The following is a 5,834-nucleotide window of genomic DNA, read 5'->3' as shown; positions in this document are numbered from 1 at the left end:
TTCCAAGTTGTCTGATATTATGACTGTATCGTCGGTATACCTAATGTTATTAATTAAATTTCCATTCACTTTTATGCCGACTGTCTCGTTTACCAAAGCTTCTTGTGTGATTTCTTCAGAATAAGAACTAAACAATAACGGTGACAGTATGTAACCTTGCCTGGCCCCTCTCCTTATCTCCATTTCTTCTGACACTTCTCCAAATTACACATTTGATCGTTGGCTGTAGTATAAATGGTATAGTTTATTACTAAAGTTATTATAATGGTATGGTTTATTACTAACGAGGAAGTTATAAATGCCTTAAATCAAATGAAAAATGGAAAATATAGAGACGACGGAATAACAAAAGAGATGATTAGAGATGGAGGTCAAACTACCTTGGAAGCAGTTAAAATCCTAATGAAGAAGTGCCTCTTTGATATTGCTATTCCAACCACTTGGCAAAATGCGCAGCTACTTCTACTACAAAATAAAGGAGGCAAACACAAACTCGAAAATTACAGACCAATAAGTCTGTTACCACATCCGTACAAACTGCTTACCACAATAATGACCAACAGACTATCAGATAAATTCGATAGTTACCAGCCTGTTGAACAAGCGGGATATCGCAAAGGTTATAGTACCGTAGAACACCTACTCCTACAGACAATAAGGACATTTCTCGAAAAGTGTAACGAATACAATGAACCTCTTCATTCAGCATTTGTTGATTACAATAGGGCATTCGATTCCATAGAACTCTGGGCCGTATTAGACGGAATGAATAACGCAAGGATTGATTCCAGATATAGAATATAGAATTATTTACTATTGAATTAGAAGATGCCTTATGTCTTAGAAGAAAAAGTTAAATTGTCACTTAAATTTTTAAGTCATCTAAGATTTGCCGATGACATAGTAGTCATAAGCAACAATACAGAAGAATTAATCTACATACTAAAGATGCTTAAACAGGAATCTGAGAAGAAAAGCGGTTTAAAAATAAATTTAAATAAAACAAAAGTGATGACAAATCAAAATATCAGAATCGACTTAGATGGAAGTCAGATCGAAAGTGTCGAAGAGTCACACGATCAAGCTAGGCAAACAGAATCAAACGGCAGAGATAACTAGAAGAATCCGAATTACTTGGGCAGCAGTTGCAAGACTCAGTGATGTGTTGAAAAACAAAAAGATACCAATAAACTTAGAAAAAAGGGTATTCAACAGTTGTATTCTACCAGTTATGACTGATGGAGTGGATACCGTGACACTTACAGGGTTATCAGCCAATAGATTAAGAACACAGAGGGCCATCGAACGAGCTATGTTAGGAGTATCTCTGAGAGAACATATTTGAAATGGGACGTACGAAACAGGACGAAGGTGGAATATGTAACTGGAAGAATTGCGCAAATGAAATGGAACTGGATAGGACACGTGGCACGGCAAAACAACGAAAGGTGGACGAGAACATTGTACATTGGAGACCACGCGAGCATAGTAGTAGCAGAGGAAGACCACAAAAACGATGGTTAGATGACTTCAAAGCAAAAGTGGGGAGAAACTGGTACCAAAGAGCACAAAACAGAGAAGAGTGGAAAACTCATGGGAGGCCTTTGTCCAGGAGTGGATGCAAACAGGCTAAAGAAGAAGTTATTGTTTTCTTTAGGGACATTCACTTAACAAGCTACATGTTTTTATGGATTTGGCTGTCTCTAGAGGTGTATATTCTCGGGCTGAATACCGATAACCTTTTTCCAAGCACACAAACAATCCACATTGCTTTACTATATTTTTTGTTTTTGTTCTATTAGTGTATCTTTGGTTGCCTATATAGATGTCATATAGGTGAACAAGGATTAGGATGAAGTTAGGTTAGGTCTGATCCGGGGAACCGGTACCGGGACCGGGACAAGCGATGTAAGATGATCAAACTAAATAAAGATATCTTAATCAAGAGTACTTAATAGTCATTATTAAAGAACCCAACTAAACATGGTGGCAGCGGTGTTGAGTGCAGCACGTATATTTTAAGTATAAAACTATATTACCCATTAACCACTAGCACATGCCAAGAGTAGCAAAGCAAGGTTAAGGGGCAAGAAAATATTCTGCATTGTGGTCAATTGTGGTTGAAATCATACCCGACATAAAGTAACACTGAAAATGTCTACTAATACTACTCCTGATGCAAATACTCAAGGTATAGTAAGTCCAGCACCATTGAATGTTAACCCTCTGGATAAATTCAATTTTTTGGCCCCAGCAATTTGGCCTGCATGGAGGAAGAGGCTGGAACGCTACATGTCGGTATCAGGGCAGCTCCAAAAGACAGAAAAACAAAAAATAGATATCCTAGTGTCCCTTATGGGAGTAGAATCCGAAGATATTTTGATACAATTTCAAAAAATTCCAGATACTTACGAGGAAGTTCTAAATGTTTTTGACAAATATTTTATCCCTAGACGTAATATTATATATGAACGTTTCAAATTCAATTCTACAGTACAAAAACCAGGTGAAACCATTGACTTATTTATTACTAGCCTACATACCTTAGCAGAACATTGTAATTATGGGCAATAGAAGGAGGAATTGATCCGAGACCGTATCGTAGTAGGCATGCTGGACACAAAAACATCAGAAAGGTTACAGCTAAAAGAAACAGTTTTGATAGCAATTTCTGGCTTTTCTTCGTGTCTTATCAGATAAAACAATTGTTCCAGATATCGTTATCGCGTTTCCTTTTTTACTTCTTTTCTTTATCGATGATTATTCTGCCGCGCCGTTTTCATTTTCTAATATTCCATACTCTTTCTCTTTCTGCTCTCAAAGAAACTGTTTATTAGATTTTATTCTTTCTCATCTAATTTATACCGATCCAGATTAGCTCCATATAACAGTTCTATTTTTTTTTTTTTTTTTAGTTCTACTTGCATCAGACTAATCAATACGTTTATTTAACATATTATTAAGTGTCAACACATGTTTTCTTTTGTCTTCGCTAATATTTATTTATTTCTGTTGTTTTTGTACATAGAAGAAATCAATATAGATGTAAGATTTTTAAAATTGATTGTTATTATTTCTTTTATATTGATCCTTTTTTTTATTTTTAATATGAAGGTGAAAATATTTTTTAACCTATCCTGAATTAATTTCAAAAGTGGTTATTTATTGAGGTACTCTTACTCCATATCTATTTAAATATCGTCCAATTGGTTTCCTTTAAATTTAGCTCACCACAAATGCAAAAAGTAATGAACAATGAAAATTTTAAAGATAAAATAATGATTTCAATTAAAATCTTTAATAAACATAAGTGCGACAAAAGAGAAACACCATGGATGGTACTTATTAGAAAAACTATTTGACAAAAGTAGACTATTTATGCTCCAATTCAAAATATAGTCAAATACAAAGCTTCAGAGATACATGAAAAAATACAAATAAAAAAGATAACTTTATGTTACTTAAAAACATTAAAAAGCCAACTCGGGTTTAATCGAGACAAAAAGTACCGGCCCTAAATATATCAAAATCTAATACGGCCAAGGGGACTGACAATATTTCAAGAAAATTAGTTAAATTAATTTCAGAAGGTCACGTTGATGCGTTATAAATAGACGTTATAGTAGGCTTATATCTGTATTATATTACCTACTAACTATAATACAAATAACACGTTTTGATGTACAAAGTAATTGATATGGCAACGCTGCTAGGATAAAGTTCTGTTTGACGCGATTCTAGCAGAAGGTACTGCTATCTATCGAACATAAATATTACCGATGTTGTAGATGGAGTCACTTCATGGCGGCACAAATTCACAGCGGCAATTCAAGATATAATTCTTGTTTAACGAGATTTTTCATATGTTTAGGAAAAAATATTCAACATTTTATTGCAAATATTTTCCACTCTTACAGTTTTATATATGTTGTTATTAAAAATTTGTCCGATTTCTTACCGGTAGCTTTATTATAAGCCAAAACATATTATTTTTTCCTATTGTGGCAAAACTGTAAGATCAAAAATTTTCAAAAAATTCATAAGTATTTCTTAGGATTATATCTTTATGCTGTAAGAAAATTAACAAAATTGTATGTTTGGTTTTCCCGCTTTATACTTGGAAAAAAAGAGTATTTTTGAGTTTTTTCGAAAACGAAAACATGAAGTTCGCTCAAAATTTGTCAAAATACTTCTAGTAATCACATACACCTTCTCAAATTTTTTCAAAATTTTTGAACTTCAATTTTTTTTTTGGGGGGGTTCAGATCAACCTTAAGTCCCTCAAAAAATACTGCATTGAGTTTGTTGTTGCATTTTTGTGATATTGGGTTGAATAGGAAGGAACCATAATCGAGGTGAGATCTGATCAAGGCATTAAAAACCATTAGGAGTGTTCGTGGGTCAGCTCCCCACCAGACTCTACATATTGCACGTAGGATGTTAATATTTTTCTTTGCCTTGAGTATAATATTGTCAACATGTAAGTCCCATGATAGATGCTTATGAAAAATTATGCCTAGAAATTTCACTTCATTTTTTAGAGGAATGGCTGTGTTGTTGATTTTGATTTCTGTTAGATTATCTCTTCGCCTACCCTTTGTGAACCATACAGCTTCACATTTGTCTTTGGATAAGGACAAGTCATGTTCTGCAAGCCAGTGTAATGTGTTTTCCAATTCTTTGTTTATTTTACTTACCATGCTTTGGATATCATATCCCTTAATATACAAAACCAAGTCGTCTGCATATCCACATATTTTAACTTCATTATTGCTAATACAAAACAATTCTGCTATATAAATATTAAACAAAATGGTACTTAAGGGAGAACCTTGAGGTAGCCCCTTAGTTGCCATGAAAGGTCCCAAAAAGTCACCATCATTAGATCTTGAATATAAAAGTCTGTTCTGTAAAATTTTGAACACAATATTATTTATTGCAGATGGAATATTTCGAAGTTTTAGTTTGCTATAAAGTTTGTATATATTGACATTATCATATGCTGCTTTGATATCAAGAAAGATGGCCAAAACCGATTGGGAGGATTCAAAGGCTTCCACAATTGTGGAATGAAGGAGGGTCAAGTTGTCAGCAGTGCCTCTTCCTTTTCTAAAACCTGTCTGGTGGTTGGTGAATGAACAGTTATGTTCTAAGGACCAATCTAGGCGATTCTTGATTAATATTTCTAATGTTTTAAGCACACATGAGGATAAAACTATTGGTCTGAAACTACTGGCCAAGAGTGGATTTTTGTGTGGCTTTAAGATATTTATAACATTATGGTTTTTCCAATCTTCAGGCAGGTTGTCACCATTTAGACAATTATTGTAGATATTCAACAGAAAATGTTTAGCTTGTAGTGGTAGATGTTTTATCATAAGGTAAGGAATGTCGTCCATACCTGGTGCCGAATTTTTTTTATTATTTACAGCATTGTTAAGTTCCCAGATTGTAAAAGGGGAAACTTGCTCGTTTATATCGTCAAGCTCAAAATTTGGATCAATAAAAACTGCAGACATGTTCTGTAGAATTTCTGTTTTAATGTTATCTGCGGGGTTATGAAATGTCTGGCCGTAATTTTTGTTATTTGAGAATTTTTTAACTTTGTTCCAGACATAGGTAGTGTTAGATTCCTTATTTAATGATTCACAGAAGTTTATGAATTTATTTCTTTTTTTAATTCTGAGGTTTCGTTTAGTTTGGGCGATTATACGTTTAGCGTTTATATAGTTCTCTAAGGAAACAGATTGTTTAAAGTTTTGAATTGCCTGTTTGCGGCTTTTAATCCAAAGTGAACATTCTTCATCCCACCACGGATTTGAAGGTTTACCCTG

Source organism: Diabrotica virgifera, chromosome 1, assembly GCF_917563875.1.
Source record: "Diabrotica virgifera virgifera chromosome 1, PGI_DIABVI_V3a".
In the NCBI taxonomy this organism is placed as follows: domain Eukaryota; kingdom Metazoa; phylum Arthropoda; class Insecta; order Coleoptera; family Chrysomelidae; genus Diabrotica; species Diabrotica virgifera.
This window is presented reverse-complemented; position numbering follows the sequence as displayed.